This window comes from Protopterus annectens, chromosome 15.part0 (assembly GCF_019279795.1).
Source record: "Protopterus annectens isolate FY-2018-M chromosome 15.part0, PAN1.0, whole genome shotgun sequence".
Lineage (NCBI taxonomy): Eukaryota > Metazoa > Chordata > Ceratodontiformes > Protopteridae > Protopterus > Protopterus annectens.
This window is the reverse complement of record NC_056749.1, coordinates 686,317,828-686,341,311: the sequence shown is the minus strand read 5'-3', so window position 1 is coordinate 686,341,311 and position 23,484 is coordinate 686,317,828.

Here is a 23,484-nt window from a genome sequence, read left to right as displayed (position 1 = left end):
GAGCCAGTTGGCAACCCATCTTGTGACATAGGGATTTATACCTAGTTTAGTGAGTTTTTCTATAATTCCAGAGTGGGAGATGGTGTCAAAAGCCTTGGCGAGATCTAGATAGGCTGTGTGTACCACCTTACCCTCATCTACAGCTTTGGTGACCACTTCAAAGAAGTCTATCAGGTTTAGGAGACATGATCTGCTTTTTACAAATCCGAACTGGGTAGGGTCCAGAGTTTGGAGATTACCAATGTCATTGTTTATAAGTTCCATGATGATATGCTCCATAGCCTTTCAGACCAGGCTCATTAGGCAAATGGGACGGTAGTTCCCGGGGTCCGTGGTGGCTCCCCCTTTGTGGAGTGGGATAACCGTTGCTGTGCACCATTCAGTGGGCACATAGCCTGAGGTGAGGCTATGACTGAACATGGTACTTAGGTGGGGTGCCAGTTCGTTCTGTAGTTCATTAGAACACAGCCTGGGATGTTGTCAGGTCCCATGGATGCTGTGTTCTTGGCTTTGGAGAGTGTGTTTTTTTTACCTGTGCAGCCGTGATTACAGGTATTTTGCATTCTTCTGATATAGAGATGGGCCATTTAGGGGATGAGAGAGGGGTAAAGTTAGCACTGAACCTATCTGCCTGTGTTCTAGCCATTGTGGCTGAAAGAATGCTGTATATTTCACCCAGCAAGAAACAAGGTATATGCGTAATGTAGCTGAAATTCTGGGCAGACATCCATGTGTATAAATGCCAGATTTTAAGGAACATTATCAATATAGTTTAAAGCAGGATTATGCTTTGATAAGTAATCTTTTCAAATAAGTGTGCATTATTCCTGTATTCACCTCTAGTATGTTCTACTCTGACACCAATCAACTGTTAAATTAAGTGCACATTTTCCCTGTAGTCACAGCTTGTGGGTTCTAATCCCATGGCAGCCAACTATGAAATCACCAGCTGTATAGTCTACTCAGTGTACATGAACATACCTCTCGACTGCCATGATTTTACAGACTGTAATGACTAATGCCCCATACATGTGGTCCTTGATTAGCATATACATGACATTGCTGGGAATGCAATTTATTAGCAAATCCATTACCAGAACACCTTGCTACTAATGCATGAGCACACTATGTACAACTGTTCCCTGTAGTTGTGCCTCTGTACCACCATGTGTTAGAGCTTGGCCCATACTTTCCCATGCTAACAAGTTGACAGCTATGTATGTGCAACATCATCTATACATCAGTTACATTCACTGTACTCACAACTGAAATTGTACATATGTAGAAGTATGTAGTTACCTGTGAAGTTACTAATGGTATTTTTCTCTCTTTCATCCCAACTCTTCTCTTTTTAATTTATTAATGTATTTATTATTATGATTTCATATTAATATATATTTTTGTAAAAAGCACTTATGTTGATCTTATGTATAATTTCATATCTCTTTGCTGTTAAAATAATGTTACTAATGTTACTAATTGTTGTTTTTTTTATTATAATCCATCATATTTCATTTGATTTATCATTAATCATTAATATGTTCTATAATGTTAATGCTAATATCTGTTTGGTTATGTTTATTCTCACCTTATGTTTATATTTATTTTTTACAGAGCGACAATGTAGGCTGGTAACTGGTGATCCACCTACCTTGGCTCTTCCAGTAATGGGCCACAGTCTGGTGGAGCTCCCCTGCTGCCCATGCACTACCAGTGGTGTTGGGTAATTCAACCCCAGTGGCTGGGGTTGAACCCCCTATGGGAGTGAAAGTGAAGGCGTGATTATGTCACCCACGAGGAACTGCCAGACATGGTTCATGGGCTGCTGTGCTGAACTCTTGGTGCACACCTACGCCAGATGGAGAGTATGCTGTTCATCCTGGTGGGGCAGCTTCACCCCACTGCCTCCACAGGAACAGTGGAGAAGCAGTGCTGACAGCTCCATGGATGAGGACTTGAGTCACACTGCTACCGTATCTGATGTACATGGGACTCAGATTACACAACACCCTCCCCAGTCAAGGTGTTTACCCCCTCTTGTATCACACACCAAACCTGTCTGCTGTCTTGCATGTCTTATCTGTATGCAAAAGCTTCATCACCTTCCCAACTTACCTTCTCCACAAGTACCTATGTCCCTTCCCCAATATTCCACTCTCACTTAAAAAAGAATGGGTGCCTGTCCCCCCCCAAAAAAATCAACCTATATATAGCTCTCCATTTCACACACTTGTCCACTGGATACAGTTAATTTGGTCCAATTGGCTTGACAACACACTTCTGTTGTCCTCACCCCTTACCCAGAGGGTGACAGTCCAAATTCAGGTAAAAAATCTGTTAAAGTGCACAGCTGTTGCTATACAAGAAATGGATAGCTATGGTTCTGTCCTACACCCTTCCTGCACATACCTACCTGCCTTTCACTAACCTAACCTCTTCGTTCTCCTTATATTATAACTAAATTCCTGTTTTTTACTACTGTTGACTGATGATACTTTCTCCATATTTATTTTTTTCTTTCATCACTTGTTGATACTAGCACAATAATGATAATTCATTTATTGCTGTTTTTTACCACTCTGAATTAATCTGGCAACCAACTGAATTCCTGCTTTTATGTGTATATTCTGTATATGTTACTGTAATCAAACCAACTAAATTCCTGACTTATGTATATATTCTGTATATATTACTGTAACCACTATGTGTAACACTGTTTCTACTTCTGTACCAATTAATGTTTAATTTTTTTCTGCATCTATGTTCTTGTCGGAGCTTTTCTCCCTGAGCCTGCACAGAAAATGGGCTGTTTTAGGCCCAGTGGACTTTCCCAGTGAACAAATGCAACAAATAAATAAAGTTTTACCCCTGCTTGCACCCCTTCTCACCACTGTCCTATCTCCCCATTTTTCTTTTCTTTAAAGTTTTTTTGCACAATGTGGCTCAGCATGCCACATTGCTTAGCTATACTAAATAGCACTAAATTGATATATGTGTTGGAAAAAAACATTGCTCACATGCAAAAATTACACCTGCAGCCTATTTCAAACCCAAGACCATCATACCTGCAGAACAGTGGATCAAGCCTCCACACAACACAGCTGCTAATTAACGCACAGCTGCTAATTATCAACACTGAATGTATTGTATGCTTTTGTGCTTTAACAGTTTGAACTGATATATCTGTTATCTTGTATTCTATCACATTGTAAGCATTATATTGTTACTGTGTTGTATCTCTGTGGAGCTTTTCTCCCCAGGCCTCCACTGAAAATGGGCAGTCATTGGCCCAGTGGACCTTCCTAGTCAACAAATGCAATAAATAAATAAATAATAGGTGTTTTAGTCAAAACATAGTAATGCTCAAGTTCCCATAATTAAGCATTTTAAGCGATGCTGCGCATTGTGCTGCAATGTGCCAATCAGCTAAAAGAATAAGAGAAAATAGTACTGCAATTGGGACACTAGGACAGAAATGCACCAGTATAAAGCTATACACATAAGAATAAATGTGAGCGAGGTATCTAAGAGCAGGTATCCCTCCAAGAATACGTACAACGTGTAAAAATATACTTGCTTAAATATTAATGGAAAAATAGGATTTTAAGTGGGACTCTGGTAGACAAATATAGCACTCTAAAGCTATATACATAATAATAGATGTAAGTGAGGTATGTAACAGCAAATAGCTGTAGAATGATATCTGCAACATATAAAATACCCTTGCTGTAGCAGTGACTCTGTAGCTCAGTAAGCAAATTGCATTGAGAACATTAGTTTTTGGTACACAATGTCCTGGGTTCAACTACAGCTGCATTTAGCTTTGAAAATACATGATGCGGACATCAGCATTATAAATTATGATATGTATGTGTGTCTCACATACCTCTCAACCAATCAGGGATAAATTTCAACAGAATCAGGGACAAAGCCAGAAAAAATCAGGGACAATCAGGGACACTTTTAAAATATTTGTGCTATTAACTTGAGACATTCACAGAATCACAGCATATGAATAATGTACATTTTGTGAGGTAAAATAAATCTGCACCTCTTAATTATTGCCATTATTCATTAACTTTAATTCACCAACTTTCCTCCAAAAGTCACCAGTTTTAGGAGGGATTAAGAGGGACAGAGCTAAAATTTGAGTCAGAATCAGGGACAGTTGAGAGGTCTGGTGTCTCATCATCTTTTTGTCCACACCAAGCAGCAGAGATGGAATGTCTGCTTCTAAATGATGTAAGTCAAAGGGCTACAGATAGGACCACTCTTAACTATTCCTATTATAACACTAGAAAGTGCAGAGAATGCCATGTCATGCATTATCCTAAATTCCCAAACGATTTTGCAGCGTGTACTGAAATTGTGGCCCAGGAATATCAGACTGCAGCCCACAATGACTTGCTAGTGATATTACAGACAACCACAGCTGCACAAATAACATACATATATGAAGGTTGTGCTAGATGCAAGGGTTGCCACCACACATGTAACAGGGGACTGCCATGACATAACACATTATATGGCAGTTTCCCAGCTATGTGACATAATGGTTAATGCAACCCCTACCTTTTCCTAGGACACACCAAGCATTTTGCATTTTATGCTGTTACTGATAGCTTTGGCTAACATACTTACCTTGAACACATAACCTCCAGTGGTATGGGTTGTCTCCATCTGGCTCTGACTATACAACAAGGCTGCCACAGGCTTCACACTTACTGTTAAAGCTTGTTGTCCTGCAAAATATTCATGCTTTCTGCCTATGCCTATTGCCTGCAGCATCAGCTTCAGCTTCAGCCTGTAGCACACACATCTGTATGTAAATAGTAACTGCTACAGACATTCTATCTGTGATGATGTAGTATCTTTAACCTGGTAATTTCCACCCTAACATATGAGAAAGGGTTTGTAATCTAGATTGAGGCCTTATATTTTGTATAGTGGTTGCATGGGATTGGCTCATTATACTGCAAATCAGCTGTGTAGGCTGCAAGTAGCATTTCAGAATAACAGATTCGTTCAGAGACAATCACTTGCTAATGGGAACCATGTTAGAAAGGTAAACATCAAGCTAGGGGAAACATTGTGTATGACAGTTACTTTGCAGGGTGAACTCATTGGCACAACATTTATAGATCTGTACCTTTTAACAGAGGAGTGGTGTACTCCATCAGGTATGTAACCATTTTGTTTCTAACATAATGCATATGTTTGAATATACTTAGGGGGAAAGGGGATTACATCAGTAAGCCTTTCTTAGAACTGTACTGATGACAAGTCATGTGTTACACCTACAGAGGAGCTAGACTACAGTAATGGTAAAATGCTTTGTGTTAATTAGGTACAGCAGTCTCCTGGAGATTTCCCTTGATAGCAGTTGTAATAGTACACTGCTAATTGTTTGGCATGGTTGTTTTCATATACTATAAGGGGGTTTAGCCCTAGGGGCCACACTACAATGGAATCCTGTGTTGGGTGTGTGATCATACATCAGTATCCATCATGGCGCAAACAGGAATATGTTACTATTGCTACCATCCTACTTGCATCCACGCCCTTTGTATTTTGCACACTGTCGTGTATGGCATGTAATCCATCAGTGAATACTGCTAGCCATCCTTTATTGCTGTATCTCTACATACTGTACTCTCACATATGTGATCCTGACATGTTCCCATTTTCTTCTCTGTCAGGAAATATGTATCCTCGATGCCGGGGCCTTTTTACAGATACTGAAAATGAAATCATCCTGGAGGTGTTGCATCAATACCAGCAACACCTGCTGTCTAGGGGGACCTTGTCCATTATGAGAATGTTATCAGTCACCAGACCAGGACATATGAGCAGGTGCAATGCAGTGCCACCAGTATGATCAACACTGCATGCAGAAGAGCAGTGGCCAGGGATCATGGTGTCACTGCTGAAGGGCCTGTGGCAGAACAACCACTGCCAGCCACTGAGGAATTCCTGGTCAACCTAGGATCACAGTACAGCTCCCAGGCATCCATCACACAGTATGTTGTGGATATGGGTGCCACTGTTTCCACACAAGAGGAGCGTCCAAGTATGCTTAGTTGGATCAGCATTGGAATACTGTAGCATTTGGAGAGTCAGGATGTACATAGTATTACATGGGTCACATGTATTTGTTTGGGGGGGAAGGAGGTGAGTGGCACTTTGAATGTCATGCTCAGATTGCGACCAACATACCAATTAACATAGTAGCTACTGTAACTGTGGGATCTTTGGACATAGTAGCCTTTTATAGCGCAACATGTGGTGCTTTTTACATTACCTCTCCCTCAAATTTTCAAAGGACCATCAGAAACTAGATGAGGTTGTGGTCCTGCTCCTGATAAGCACAACACTGTTTTGTTACAGATGTAGGTTTAGTGCAATGTGTTCACTAAATTGTCATCCCAGACATGCTGGCTGCATTGACATACTGTCTGCATGATTGCCAGCTGCACAAATATTTTCTGACTGTATATAGTTTAGAATCATACCTATGCCTTAAAGGTGTGAGCACACTGATAGATTTCACAACATTGCCAGGACATTACAGACTGCCATATGTGTCAACTTTGCAGAGTTTTGCCAAATGTCAGCAGTGTACATCATTGTTGCTTATGATATTTCTGCGTAAAGAGCTTTTATTTACAAGAACTACAGATTTTTGTTAGAAAAGAATGTCATCATGTCCTGCTATATGAGGTTGGGGGGTTAAACAAATTTGTAATAGTGACAGCAGTGTATACAGCTTAACATATATTGCAACATAGTACTGCAGAGCATAGTAGTGCAGGTATTAATGTACTGCTTTTCCCTTTTTATCACAGGTGACCAGGGGGGTTGGTCTCTGTCCACTTCACAACCTGATGTCAGTATCTCATCAGACTGATGATGGTGGCCAAAGTGAGGCACAGGTAGGGGGTTCAGGGGATGAATCTGTCCCAGAGATTGACATCCGTCTTCTGCCCTCATTGTCATCCACACAGTCAGTATGTCCGCACATACCAAGTCCCCTGACGTTCCCTATGATATGACTGAAGACGCATTCTTTGGAATGTGTCTTGAGTGAACTGGAAAGCACAAAATGGCAAAATACTGAAAAGGCATATAAGCAAATTCTTTACTTGGGAAAGAAATCGCTTGGCCGCCTTCATTATTTTCCCATTTTTGTCACTGTAGTGTGATCTCAGAGTTGGTATATTTAAGTAGAGGGTGTGTGGGGTGCACAGCCCCCCAAGTGTGTGTGTGCGTGTGTGCGTGTGTGCGTGTGTGTGTGTGTGTGTGTGTGTGTGTGTGTGTGTGTGTGTGTGTGTGTGTGTGTGTGTGTGTGTTGTGCCTTTAAGAAGCATTTCAAGGACAGCATATAAATATAAATAACATGCTAGCTTCAGTGCCATTTTGAGAGTACAGCCAGAGAGTGAGCATGTATGAGTATGAGTGTGATAGTTAGTTAGTTTAGAAGTTTATCTAAATTAAAGTTATTAAGCCTCTGAGGTGTTTGTACATAATAAAGCTGCTTGAACAGAATTCAAGAATGCTCGTCTGCTTTACATGATTGGATGAGCAACATGGTGTCAGAACCGAGATTTCAAAGACTGCTTTTCAGAACTATGAGGTGTAGAGTTAGCAGTGAAGTTAAATTAAGAGAACCGGGCACAGAAAAGAGCCAAAAATGAACCAAAGGTAATAAAAACTTGCACAAACAATTTATTAAAAAAGATAAGATGGAGCATTACAGTGGCACAAACTGCATTATTAAGCAAGTGAGAGGCACAAAAACTGTATTAATTAAACAAAATGTTTAACATTAAGATATTTGATAAAACTATCAGAAAAGTACATAAAGGGTTGAAATTGCAAAATGGGCATGTTTAGAGTAAATCGAGCAGAAGTAAAGTATAATGGGCATGAAAAGAGATTAAATCAGCAAAACAAATATATTAAAGGGCAAACAGGGCACTTTTTTGACAAATTACTGTGTTTTCACATAAACTACTATTTTGCATTGATTGAAGCTATTAAAGGCATAACTAGGGTCATTCGTAGTATCTCAAAGTGTGTAAAAGTGCTTACAGTGTGTGCTTATTACTGTGTATTTATTCTGATGAATTTATTTGTGTGCAAAGTGCAACTATTTCATGAATTACAGTCAAAATACAGTGACTTTGAAAGGTTTCTTGTGCTGGGTGTGTCTATTCACAAAGTGCCACCATTACAGAGTATTTTTTCTACTGTAAAGAGTTATTTAAAAAAGTGCAGCCTTTTTGGAGAAAGTTTCAGTGTACTGTGTACTATTTATTCGCAAAGTGCAATTACTTCAAAATGTTTCTTAGTCCAAGCTTCTTCTACCCAGTTTATTCACACAGTGCACTTATTTAAAATGTTTCTTACACTAAGAGGTGATTTCTTATGAGTCTATATTAGAACACCAAACTTTAAAAATTTCGAGTGTTCTAATATCAACCCATTTTCAGCGAATGCTGAAAATATCAAAGAAACAGAAAAACAATTTTTTTTCCTAGGGAAAGAATTTGGTTGTCCGTTTCTGTTGCTTCAGTATTTTCACCGTGGTGGTGAAAAGTTACGGGTCGGGTTCAGGTAAGTGTGCGATTGTGTGGATGTGAGGGTTAGGGCGGGTTGGGTGAGTTAGGGTTAGGGTGCGAATCAGTTAAGTGTGCGATTGTGTGGACATGAGGGTTAGGGCAGGGTAGGTGAGTTAGGGTTAGGGCACGGGTGAGGTGACTGTCTGATAGTGATGGACCTTAGTGTTAGGGTTTGGGTTAAGGTAAGTGGATAGTTAGTGGTGTATGTATAGTTTAGTGTAGGGTTAGGTGTAAGAGTTTAGATGTATGTGTGTGGATTGCTGTTTGTTTGGTGTGCTTGTGTTGTGTGTATGTGTTTTGGAACAGCAATTTTTTTCCCTAGGAAAAAATTTGCTGTTCTGTATGTTCGATGTTTTAAATTTTCGATTACTAGGTTCGATATTAGAACACTCGAAATTTTGAAAGTTTGGTGTTCTAATATAGACCCATTTCTTACAGTATAGTGATTTCAAGAGTGTTCTTGTCCCCAGCAGACTTATTTTGGAAAGTTCAGTTATTTAGAGGATTGTCGTGCTACTTGGCATGGTTACAAATACTAGTATAAATTTCAGGCATATGTGCAAATTTGCATATTCGTACAGTTAAAAGTGGACTTGGGTTGCATTGTGTTTTACTATAATTTGTTGGCATAGCAGACGGATTGAGCAAGAGTACAATATTTTTATACAAGCAGCTCATTTTGACAGGGATACACACACCAGAGCATTCATTTTGTTAAACCTAGCTGGGTCAGAGGCCATTGAAAGAGAGCATTAATTTGTGTATGCACCAGCAGTATATGAGGGGGAAGTTGAAAACTATCATATTGTTGTACAGGCTGAATCAATGGAAGACCTCGAGTGTTTGAAACACAGATTCAGGGAAATGTGTAACCCTCAGACAAATATTACTTTGAAGAGGCGTTTGTTTTACACAAGGGATCAAAAGCCAGGTGAAACCTTTGCAGGTTACATTACTGACTTGAAAAACAAAGCTAAAACATGCAAATTTGGTAACCTGAAAGATGAGTTAATAAAGGACAGGCTTGTGTGTGGTATTAATAGTGCTGCAGTGGGAAAGATTTTGCTTTGTGACAGTGATTTAACGCTGAGCAAAGCTATTGAGATTTGTCAAATCCATGAAGTTACAGAAAGACACACAAATATACTTGCAAGTGATAAGGGCATGGTTTCAGCAGGCTCCAGAGCAAATGTAGACAGCATGCAACATGTGGCTAGCAGAAGTAGGCCTAAGCAGATGGCAGCTGTAGCCCCTGCAAGTATGGCAGGTAAAACCCATAATGTTCCAGTTCTAAGACTAGTTCAGTGAAAAGGATATGCTCAGTGCAGTACAAGGGTGAGTCAGAAAAACCCAAATCAAGCTTTATTGTTAACTGTTGCAGTTGCAGTGATAAACATGAGTCTAAAAGAGAGAAGGGTTTAGCATTTGGCCAGCAGTGCCACAAGTATAAAAAATGGAACCATTTTCAAACGTTTTGCAAATCAAGTAAACCGCACACAGTTATAAAGAAAGTTAACTCAAAAAAAGCAAGTTGATCATATAGAGAGCTGCAGCTCTGCTTTCTACATAGATGGTATGTCAGTGATTGGTGAAAAGATTGATGCAGTAAATTTGTTGGCAAAGAATGAAGGTTTTGTATGGTTCAGATCAATGGTAAATCCACCGAACTCAAAGTAGACACTGGTTCAAAGTGTAATGTTATGTGAGCAGATACATTTGCTAAGGTGGGAGCTGGTGAGCAACTTAATGTGGCCAGTTGTGTGAAACTTGTTGCTTATGGAGATGAAGAAATTCAGACTGAAGGCGCAGTAGTGCTTTCATGTTATTTGGCTAGGGACTGTTATAGCTTGCTATTCTATGCAGTCTGAAGACCTGTGTAGTCATTGTTGGGTCTGAGACAGTTTGAGAATGAATCTGGTTTCCTTTACCAAAGAAGTTCATCATATAAGCACATGTCCTAGTTCCAGTTTTACTGAAGATATTTTCTCAGAGTATGCTGATGTTTTCAGTGACAAGTTAGGCAAATTTCCAGTTGTGTATTCTATGAGGTTAGACCCAGAGGTCAGTGCAGTGGTCAGACCAGCAAGAAAAGTTCCAATAGCTATGCAGAATAAAGTCAAAGCTCAGTTGGACAACATTGTACAGCAAGGTGTAATTTGTCCAGTTACAGAACCAACTGAATGGGTGCCATCCATTGTAGCAACCCACAAAATAGGCTCAGATGAAATAAGAATATGTATTGACTCAAGAGATTTGAACAAAGCATTAAAGAGACCACATCATTCTATGTGTACAGTCGAGGAACTCGCAGCCCTAATACCAAATTCCACTATTTTTCTTTTGTTTTGGATGTAAAGAGTTAATTTTGGCAAGTGATGCTTGATTGCAAATCTTCACTAGTGATTACGTTCAGTATCCTATTTGGAAGATATAGATTTCTCAGGATGCCATTTGGAATAAATTCTGCAAGTGAAGTCTTTCAGTGTGCAATGGAGCACATTTTTTCAGGTTATCCTTGTGCCATAATAGTAGATGATTTATTGGTTGGAGGCAATGGTTAAGCAGAGCATGACAGAAACCTTAAAAGAGTCCTAGACAGAGCACCTGAAGTGAACTTAAAGCCCAATCCTTTGAAGTGTAAATTCAGGCTACCAGAAGTTACATATGTAGGTCATTTATTTACTAGCACTAGTTTGCACCAGAACCATCCAAGCAAACAGCCATTCTAGAGATACCAGCACTGGATAATGTTCAAGCTCTACAACATTTTCTTGGTATGATCAACTATTTAGGCAAGTTTATACCAGACTTCAATGCATTGACAGCACCTTTGAAAGAGCTGATGTGCAAAAATGTTACACGGTCTTGGTTGGAACAGCATCAGAGAGCATTTGAAGACCTTAAGTAGAAAATTGCCACCCCACATACATTAAGATATTATGATGTCAATGAACCAGTAACTCTTTCCTGAGATGCTTCAAAATTTGGTCTTGGTGCAGTTATTCTTCAAGAGGGTAAAACAGTAGTCTATGCATCTATATCTCTTACCCAAACTGAAATGCAATATGCGCAAATTGAGAAAGAACATTTTGCAATAATATTTCATGTTCAAAATTTCATGATTATATTTATGGTCGAGATATTCAGATTGAAACTGATCCCCAACCTCTAGTTACTATTTCCCTAGAAAACACAAGTGGAAAAAAAGTAAGGGTAATGCTGCTCAACGCCAGAAGTCTAAACCTCAAGATGCACGCTCTCGAAGCCCACCTCAGTATGGAGAACATCGATGTCTGTGCAGTGACTGAAACCTGGTTCAAGGCTCCTGAGAGCACCCCAGCACTACCTGGTTATACCTCATATCATGCTTTTCGGCCTCAAAACTTGGACCGAACCACAAAAGGAGGGGGAGTATCCATATTCATCAAAGATACCCACACCTCCAGGTTAGTGGCAACGCACGAAGCATCGGAGACCATCCAGGTGCAACTAACGGTAGGCAAAACCGCCCTACAGTTTGTAGCATGCTACAGACCACCCTTTCAAACTCAGGAACCACACTCAGCCTTCCTGAAGACACTGGAGAGTAGGAATGTCTCTCCTAATACCATCATATTGGGAGACTTCAACTACCCAAACATAGATTGGGAGCATTACTCAAGCCCCAACACCCTAGCCCAAAGGTTCCTAGAATTCATAAACTCAAATGCGATGGAACAACTAGTCACCACTCCCACAAGAGGAGATAATATACTAGACCTGATCATCACAAACATGGGGACACAATGCTCCACACCGGAAGTATACCCCTCATTGGTGAGATCAGACCATAAATTAATCTCACTAGAGATCCACATCCCGCCCCCACCCCCAGCCCAAAAGACCACAGTGAGGAATTTCTCAAAAGCTGACCACACTTCTTAAGACTGAAGTGGTATCCTTCAAGGCCCCTGGGCCAGTGAAAACCACAGCCCACACCGCTGAATCCTTTATAAACGCTTTCTACAGACACCTTCAAGAATGCGTGGATCATGCAATCCCAAATAAAACCAAGACCCATTCCTCCAAAGGCAGGCGTTCTGTCTGGTGGACCCCAGCCATAAACAAGCTTTACAACAGGAGGAGGAAGCTACTACATGACAGAAGCAAAAAACTACGATCACTCATAAAATCATCCAAGGCCAACTTCGAGAGAAAAATCACTATAGACACTAAAGACGATCACAAGGCCTTCTTTAGTTATGTTAGAAACCTGGGTGGAAACTCCCAGATATGCTCAGAGTTAGTCCAAAATGACAAAAAATACACTGAACCCACAGACATTGCCAACATACTGGCAGACAGATTCAGTGCAACCCCCCCCCCCCCCAAAAGGAGAAATATCTATCCCAGCAGAGTGTAGCCTCCCTGACATCTCAGATGCCCAGGTGAGATCCGCCCTCCCCAAAGCTAAAAACACAGCAGCAATGGGACCAGACGGAGTCCCGGTTGTGTGCTACATGAACTCCAAGAGGAACTAAACCCACACATAAGGCTGCTGTTTAACCTTAGCCTTACTATAGGATATGTACCCAAAGAATGGCGTACAGCAAAAGTGGTCCCACTCCACAAAGGAGGTGCTTCTATGGACCCTGGAAATTACCACCCCATAAGCTTGACGAGCCTGGTCTGCAATGCTATGGAGAGGATCATTATGGAATTCATAAACAAAGACATTGGGGACCTACAGACACTGGATCCTACCCAATTCAGCTTTGTCAGGGGCAGATTCTGCCTTTTGAACCTGGTCAACTTTTTTATAACAGTCACTAAGGCCATTGATAAGGGTAAGGCGGTTCACACAGCCTACCTTGATCTTGCAAAAGCCTTCGACACAATACCCCACTCAGGCATCATAGACAAGCTCACCAGCTTAGATGTAAACCCATATGTCATAAGATGGGTTGCAAACTGGCTCAAGGACAGAACCCACAAGGTCAGAATTGCTGGAGCCATGTCAGACTCTAAGCCAGTCACAAGTGGTGTCCCACAGGGCTCAGTCCTGGGACCCCTCTTGTTTGGCATTTGTTTTTCCAAGGTGCAAGCAAACATAGGAGGATTGTGGCTAACAAAGTTCACAGATGACTGCAAACTGGGCGCCATAATTGATACTCCAGTGGACACAGGCATCCTTCAGAAAGGCCTCAAAGAAATGGATAACTGGTGCCAGAGCCATGGCCTTAAACTGAATGCCAAAAAGTGTATAGTCATACCCTTTGGGAAAAACAAAGTACCCACAAATTACCACATAGGTGCTAATCCATTAAGTACGGAAGAAGTAATCCGGGACCTAGGGACCCAAGTTGACAGCAACCTCTCATTTGACACTCACGTTGCCAAGGTGGTTAGGAAGACCTTCTATATTATCCACCTTATCATGAAAGGATTCACATCTAGATCAAGAGAGGTCATTGTGCCCCTATACTCTTCCCTTATCAGGCCCATAATTGAGTACAATGCCCCATTTGGGATGTACCTTACCCGACACCTGCAGCAGTTAGAAAGACCCCAAAAGTACCTCACCAAGAGGATCAAGGGTCTCAAACATATGTCATATGCTGCCCGGCTGAAGAAACTCCAGCTCTATTCAGTCGCATACCGTCTACTCAGAGGCGATCTATGCCTGACGTACAAGGCCATGTCCAATCCGGAATTAATGGACATGCTCCACCTCAGAAAATCCAGATCCACCAGAGCCATGAGAGCGAGAGATTTGAACCTCAACACAAAAATAAATAGGACGTGCTGGAGGGACAGATTCATAACCCAGAGGCTCCCTACACTCTGGAACAGAATCCCAGTCCATGTTAGGCAGATCCCCTCACTGACTCTCTTCAAGAGAAATCTTGACGAGTGGATGGAGATCGTAGGTTTACCCCGGGAGTCATCTCCGTGTCACTACTAGACAGAGGCACAGTAAACTAAACCCAAAATAGGCATAGTATTTTCATTCCATGGGGTGGCGAAAGCCACACACACTCGAGCTAGGCTTATAAATGCCCTAGGGCAGATAGCCTAGTATGAACCTATGAACCTAAGAAGCCTATGCATTCAGCTGCAGTGAGATTACAAAGAATGATGCTCAGACTGCAAAAGTACAACTTCAAAGTGGTCTATACAAAAGGCAGACTTCTTTATCTGTCTGATACCTTATCCAGATTGCCCAGAAATACAACAGAACAGCTTAATGCAGAGAATTTTGACTTTAATGTCATAGAAGTGCATAATTTTTCAACCATGAGACTTGATGAGCTGAGAGATCATACAAAGACTGATCCAGTTTTGCAAAAGCTCAACCACTACAACAATGTTAGATGGCTGTCAAAGGAATCTAGTGTACCATCTGAAGTGACAACTAATTTTCCTTACAGAGATGAGATGTTGACAGAAGATGGCATTATTTTCAAAGGTCATAAAATTATTGTTCCTGCTTCCTTACAACATGAATATATCCAGACTTTGCATCGTGGTCACTCAGGTTGTGAGTCTTCAAAAAGAAGGGCGAGAGGACTAGTATTTTGGCCTTCTCTAGAAAAAGACATTGAAAAAGTACTTTCTTCTTGTTCAGTATGCAATAGTACTAAACCACATTTGCAAAAAGAACCACTTCAGCTAAGTCAAGTTCCTAAACTACCTTGGTCAACAGTAGCCACTGATATATTTGAGTGGAACAATCAGCATTACTTACTGTTGGTAGCCTTTTATTCTAACTGGTTTGAGATTGATTTACTACCTAATCTAACATCCACTGCTGTTAACATAATTACTTAGTCCATGGTAGTCCACATAAAGTTACTTCTAACAATGGTACCCAATTTACCAGTCAGTTTTTTCAGAAATTTGCAAAAGAATGGGACTTCGTACATGTTACTAGTAGTCCAGAGTACCCACAGTCAAATGGACTAGTTGACCGTGCAGTGCAGAGTGTAAAGAAATTACTACAGAATTCAAAGGGTGATAATACTGATGTATTTTTGAACTTATTAAATCTCAGAAACATACCCCATGATGATATACTTGGCTCGCCTGCTCAGAGACTCCTATCTAGGCAAACCAGAACAACATTGCCGATCAGTTCCAGTTTGTTGAGGCCTAAAGCTAAAAACAACAGAACAATTAGAGCCCAACTATTCAGAAAACATTCTTTCCAGAAGTCCAGCTATGATAAATTGAGCAGATTTCTTCATCCATTGAAAGAAGGAGAGACAGTGAGAATTCAAACAGTGAAAGGTTTTGACCGGATTGGTCAAGTAACAGGTATATGTGCCAAGCCGAGATCCTACTTCGTAGAATCTGAGGGTGTGGAGTACAGGAGAAATCACAGACATCTTCTTCCTGTATCAGAATTGATATTGTCTCTGTGATACTGACTCTAGATTCAGAGTGATCCCTACAATGTTCCTGTTGCAGAAGTGTCTTAACTTCTACTTCCATTTCTGATAATGTTCCCAATGTCCCCAAAGTTGAATATTCAGAAGAGACAGTCCCAGTGGCTAGAACTAATTCTAATTTCTATGTCACATGATTTGGTCGTATTTCCAGTCCAAGTGTAAAATACACAGCAACCTAGACATAATTGTCTATATGTATTTAGTTCTGTATAATTGCATGTCAAAGAATTATTTGTATAATTTGCATGTCAATTAATGTCATCAATAATGCAGGACCCATTTCTCAAAGAGGGAGGATGTAGAATAGTGTGTGTGTTGCACCTTTAAGAAGCATTTCAAGGACAGCATGGGCATTTAAATAGCAAGTGCATGCTGGCTTCAGTGCCATTTTGACAGTGCAGCCAGATTGTGAGCATGTATGAGTGTGATAGCTAGTCAGTTTACAAGTTTATCTAAGTTAAAGTTACTAAGCATCAATCCTGACATCTTTGTACATAATAAAGCTGCTTGAACAGAACCCATGAATGATTGTCTGCTTTATCTTGATTGGACGAGTGACACTATTGTCTCTTAGCCAAACCCAGGGTATACTGAGCATGGCTATGTCTGCCTACAGAGACATCAGCAGGGAGTTCCTCCTCCAAGTCCTCCTGTAATTGTGGCTGAGGTGACTTAGGCACTGGTGGGGGGCTGTGTATCCCTTCCCTTTGCTGATCCAGGTGCAGCTGTTTCCACACAATTAGATTCTGTAGCATAGCACATACTGTGACTATATGTGCACATGTGGCTGGAGAATACTGCAGGGCTCCACCAGATATATCTAGGCACCAGAACCATGACGTCAGAAGCCCAAACACATGCTCTATGATCTTCCTACTTTGTGTGTGTGCCTATTTATGGCATTCTTCTGTGGGTGTGTGTGCATTTCTAATGGCTGTCATCATCCATGGTTCCAGGGCATAGCCAACATCCCCAATAAATGTCATGTGGGATGTTCCCCTCTAGAAAACATCTGGTACAGCTGTGATGTGTGCCAGATATGGGAGTCATGATAAATACCAGGGCTGCCAGCACACACATTCAGTATAATTCACTGGGCATTGCAGATGACCTGGCAGTTGATTGAGTGGTACCCCTTGCAGTTGATGTAGATTCTACCCTGCTGACCAGGTGGTGCCTTGATGTGTACACAAGTGCAATCTATGGCACCCAGTACTTCAGCATAGTGTGCTACATGGCAAAAGTGTTGCATATTGCTGGCCCTCTCCTCAGGGGATAGGGGAAAAGATATGTGCCCACTGGCATTTGGTAGCATAGCATCCAGGTGTAGTATCCTGGATGCAGATGCCTGTAACACCCCCTTCATGTCATCAGTTGGTCTTTGAAAAGTGCTTGTAGTTAGTATCCTAAGGGCTACACATACCTTTGTTTACACTGGGATGTATTCCCCTCTGTTGGCTCTAGCTCTGAGATGAGGGTGGCAGAGCTCAATTAATTCTTGTAATATGTCACTGGCCACACTGTAGCCCTCTACAATCTTCAGCTCATGTAGCTCCTGGAAGGTTACTCTGGGACTGAACACTCTTCTCCTTTTTGGCCTAGGCCTAATGTCAGCAACTCCAGCAGCATTGACTTCCGCCTCTAGCACATACAGATGTAGAATAGCTGCAGCAGCCCCTAGCATTATCTCATCAGTTAAAATTTGCAAGTCAGTACTTCAATGATTCAGAGTATTGAGGGAAAATCAGATTGCAGGGTGTATGTATACTTTATACAGGTCTGCTCTAGTTCCACCTTGTGTAATCGGCTAATTATTATGCATTTCACCTATCTAGATTATAATTAACATCATTTAATGGCCCTACATTATTGCACAACTTGGCGCAGTGCAGCATAGCTTATAAAAAAAGTCAAAATCTGTAATTGAGTATATCCGGTTCTAATTACTTGCTGCCTACATCATCACTGTGACCTGGATGGTCTTTCCATGCGAGCATGCTTAGCTATATGGTGTGCCGCACAAACACGCGCACTGGGATTAAAAAAATGCTTAAAAGTAATGGGACACACACCCATGCTGGCATCCACATCCAGTGAAAATATCAACATGGAGTTGGAGCCTACACAAAAGGGTCTGCAGACAGGGTTGCTCCTTTTACCAATTCAACAATGTCACCTCATTTGCATGCATATCTCTGCTGACAGCCTGGTAACTACATGGCTCATAGCCATATGACTTAGGCAACAGCACCAATGCACAATTGTAAAGACCCAATGCAATGTCCTATAATACAGTTCTGACATATAGTATAAAATGCTTTTTATTCCTATTTTTTTTCAATTAGGCATGTTTGCACACTGTGGTACACAGTGCCAACATGCCAAAATTATTAAAAAATATTTATTTTTACATATTCTCTTGCTTCTTCAGATATCCACAATGAACCTTTTGTACATATATGTATGTGTTCTAACATTTCCTGGGTTGTTATGTTCATATTTCTGATGTTTTACATCACCTTCTGTCTGTGTAGACTCTTGTACACAGAAAAATTCAGAGTACACTAATTACCCAGACACAGGATCTACACGGATGCCTTTCTGCTTGTTGGATGACTCTACCCGGGTCATTTGCATAAGATTCACCTACTTATTAAGTAATCTGATTTACACAGAACTTTCCTTGTTTACATGTGCTTGTGTGCTTACTGAATCTAAAAATGTTCTCACTCATTTACACATCATGCTGCGATGCATCCACAAAAGGCAATAATCATGTAGGCTTTAAAGAACTCCCCCTAAAGTCTTTTTATCCCATGAAAAAGATGCTTTTTTCAGTTAATATGAGTTAGGTAGGCAGGTAGCTCTCATGGTTAGAGGTTGGATTGAGATTTCTGTTTTAGGTTTGAATCGCAATCTGTGTTCAAAGATATTAAAACCTGAATGTAAACATGTCAACTGTGTGTTGTGATTATCTAATGTTCTTCAGAAATATATGTCTTTAAACTGTCCTGAAAAAATATATTAGGGTTATTTGAGGAATGCATTATTTATATAGTCTCTTTTTGACTTCAGGTGAGAAGGATCGCAGCCAGAGCAGCTCCATGTGCATTGAGTGAATGCACAAGCTTGAAGATCAGTGAAGAGAGAGAGAGGTATGCTGATTGTTTTACTTATTTTATGAGTTTAAATCCATCTTCCTCTGTTTACAAGCCTGTATTTTTCACAAAAACATGTATATTTATTAGTATGCAGGAATGCCCATCATGCATCAGTAAGGTAAGTGACATCATCACATGGTAGCTGTGCTTACAACTGTGATTAAAATCTAACACCACTGAGTATCATTGCGCCACTGTTTTAGCACACATTTTTTGAAATGTACTCCACAATTTAAATAACGATTGGGTTGGTGTATCTGTCACACATCCATTCAGTGGATGTTTTGTATGCAAGTGCTTTAATTTGTGCTTATGATGAATGGTTTGATGTACTTGCAGATATGGCTGTGTTTTCTAATGATTGATCTGTTGTATACAGCTTGCCTATTCACAGAGTGAAGGGATGTGGGTGTTTGCAAATTGTGTTGTTTGCCCTTTAGTTCAGCATTACATCTGCCTCAGACACCTTACATGTTTTTGTAGAAATACAATTGTAGCCTACGTTTACTAATACTGAAATAGATGCCCATTTGATTGTGGCTGATCATATTTAGCACACCCCGTAGATCAACATTAATATTGCATGTGACTCCAACTCCTTGGGTTTTTTTTTAGAAACACAACTATAGCCCAGGTTTACTGACACCTGAACAGATACTCATTTGACTGCAGCAGTTTAATATCAGCAAGCATATTCACAATGTTTTGATTTTTCAGGCTACTGATTGCTAATTGTTCTGGTAGACAATGCATACAGTTTTACACATACAAAACTGTTAGTAGCAGATACAGTACATTCTCATATGTCAACAGCTGTGTTGATTGAACATATCACATTTTATTAGTGTTGTACTCATTATATTGATCTGTGCTCAGCCAAATATCATGCTGCCTGTCTCAAATGTTTGTCATATGTCTCACCTATTGTCCACAATGTTGTCAGATCACTTTTTCCTCATTTTAGCAATGCCACTTTGCAGCTGCTCATATAAATCATTAAATGCAGACAGTGCACTGTGTTGATTTAAGTATTCATACATTTTTACAAAGCCAATAACCTGTGTGCGTGTGTGTGTGTGTGTGTGTGTGTGTGTGTGTGTGTGTGTGTGTGTGTGTGTGTGTGTGTGTGTGTGTGTCTGTGTGTGTGTCTAAGCATATAGAATTGTTCAGAAAAGACTGCTAATCTCCTTTATAGCACTATGACATATAGGGCCATAGGTAAAACTGTCTATAATGGACATGTGTCAGTCCTTGTGTAAATTGTCATTATAATCATATTGTGTTGTGCTATGATATTCATGGTACTGTTCTGTGTGATAGACATTTGCTTTCCTTTTCTGATGTTTTGCAATAAATCTTTACAGAGCATGGTACCCATGAAAATTCTCCGATCCGAAGATGATGATAAGCAGATGCAAGGCCCACCAGAGTTTTCCAAGGATGATGGTGATGATGATAATATGACAATGACAAATAACCTGGACCATCCACTGTCCATGGTGTCCTTCCTGCACCCTGAAGAAGATATTGGCATGATCACGGTCAAGAAGATTATTAGAGGACATCTGGGAGGTTATGGCTGATATGTTCCAAACACAGAGGGGCAGGATGGGGTCCTTCTTTAAGCATATGGTATGAGCTATTTGAGATTCATTCAGAGTGACAGCCATTGAGATTATTCAGGAGTCTGAACCCCATCAGCCTAGTCCTTCCAGTCTGTAAGTGTTGTCTGAGTGCTCCACTTGTGTTATGCTGTCAACACATCGATTGCCGTTTCAGTGAGTATATGTGTATATGCACTCTTGTAATGCATATCATGCATCTGTCATGCTTATGTGTTATTGTCATGTGAGATTTACTTTGGTTTCAGTGTGCGCATGACACAAATTAATACATTACAATTTCCACACACATTCAACGATCCATGCATTGTGGCGGTAAACCTACAGATAGTGCTGCAAAAGGTAGTTGTAAACATATGTATTACTGGGGTGACTGACAGACATCATATGTTGTCAATACTCCATCACAAACAGTGTGATATGCCTATGATTTCTGTTTTACAATATTTGGCATGTGCAACATACAGACATGTCATTCCACGTGTTTTGGATGACAGTTGTCATGATGTCCAACTGTCATGGTGTGGTGTTGTGTGTCATGAATTGGCAATACTGATACAGTGTGTCATAATATACAGGTATATTCTATGTGAAGTCCTCCTTTACTAATTGCATCAAGCAGAAATGTAACATTAATCTGTCCACAATGTCAGAGACAGTACATTCTTTCACATACACATATGTTCTTTCTTTTACTCCATGTGTGCTGTATTTAGCATTTCCACACCAGTTATGTAGTGACATTGGTGTATACCGTCCATAAATAGTTGTACACATTAAATGATTGTATGTGTGTGTATGCACATAGCCAGATACATGCTGACATACAAATGTACCTTTGATATGTGAGCATTCACTGACTGTATGTGTGTGTGCACATAGTCGGATACATACTGACACACAAATGTACCTTTGACATATGAGCATTCACTGAGTTAGTGCTGATATGCTGCAATGATGCTCACAGGAGTGTCCTCTGCTTCAAAATGAGCAGGGTGATTGACATACACCTGTGTTTTTTTATTTGACATTTGCATGGCAGTATATGCGTATGTGCTTGTAATTTTTTGCTTGCTTACCTATGTATGTTGCTGTCACATGATTGCACATTATTGTGTAGATGTGTTTTATACTTGTCCATTTCTGTGGACATATCCGTCTGATCATTTAACATACATTTTCCATTTGGTCAAATGTATTCCTGGGTGGCTTCTACATCACACTATGTGCTGTAAACATGCATTTCCATTGTGTCAGCTTACCTTGTCCTGCTTTACCGTGATGTGAACCCAAGTTGTCCACCTCCACCTTCATATTTTACTATTATGTTATACAGATATGTTTGTCTTTGTTAGAACTACTGTCCATTGTCATATATTGATATGACACAGTGAACATGTGCTACACATATGCCCATTGTACAGGATATGTGCACACAAGTTGATGGCTAATGCTTGCAATGCATCCTTTTTCTCGTTATAATTGTGTGACAACCAGTGTAGTTTTTTAACATCTATGTGTACAACCCACTACACTTATTATGCTATACTGTTATATATTTGAACATATTAGTATCAACCCTGATTTCATGCACATTCCATGTATGCCTCTGACTGATATACTTACACATCTACACCTATGTGCTGCCTTTGGCATGGCATATTTGTATAACACATACACATTCCATTACATACTTTTCTGGGTTTTGTACACTTATTTGTATATGCAGCAGTGTTTGTCACTCTCATGAAGTTCTTCTGTTTGGCACCGTGCTTGATTGTTTGACTTTCACACGCATGTTCATAGGTTTGGTTCTGTCTTCTAATGGAGTTATGTACTATTGCCAGACCTGCATTTGCTCATCCTTGATGTTGTTTGGCTTACACCTATACTGCTGATGGACTAATTGGATATCTGTATATTTATCCAATGTGTTCTTTGATCTTACTTTACTACTCTGGAACACGCATCTACTATTGGTCATACACATCCGGGTTTGACTGTCACTCAGTTTGTGACATGTCATAATGTGATAGTGCACAGGTAGATATGTTTTTCTACAATTCACCATGGCTGGTGTGCATTCTCAACCTGTTTGTCAACTTTCCACTGTCTGTGCTTTGCATTGTGCTGTCTGTGTAATTTACCTGTTCTTACTGTTTTTTCCAGCCTTTGTTTGTCTTGAGTTATGCTATTTGTTCTATGGGTATATCTGCTGAGATTACCTTTGTCTCCTCTTTCCCTATCTTTACCTGTGCTTCTATTTAAAAAAACGGGGCCTATTCCACCCCCCAAAAATTGCCCAAGCCCCTTTGACTTGCCTTCTGATTTTCCTACTCCAACATTTCTCTTGTGTGTCCCTCTTCTTCACCCATACCCCACATCTTCATTTCTACCTCCACTTTCCTTGGATGTGTGCAAAAGAAATTTTATGGATTGAGTTGGAATCTGTAAGTCCAAGCTGACATATTTTACTAATACATGTATTATTGAGATATCCATTATTTTCCCTGAGTTTACTGTAAAGAGTACTGTCAACATATCTCTCTCTCTCTCTCTATAGATATACAAATGTCCCTCTTACCAGGCTGGATAAGGAAAAGGTCATGGTCATCTGTCTGTTAGGTGCCAGGATACACCATATCATACA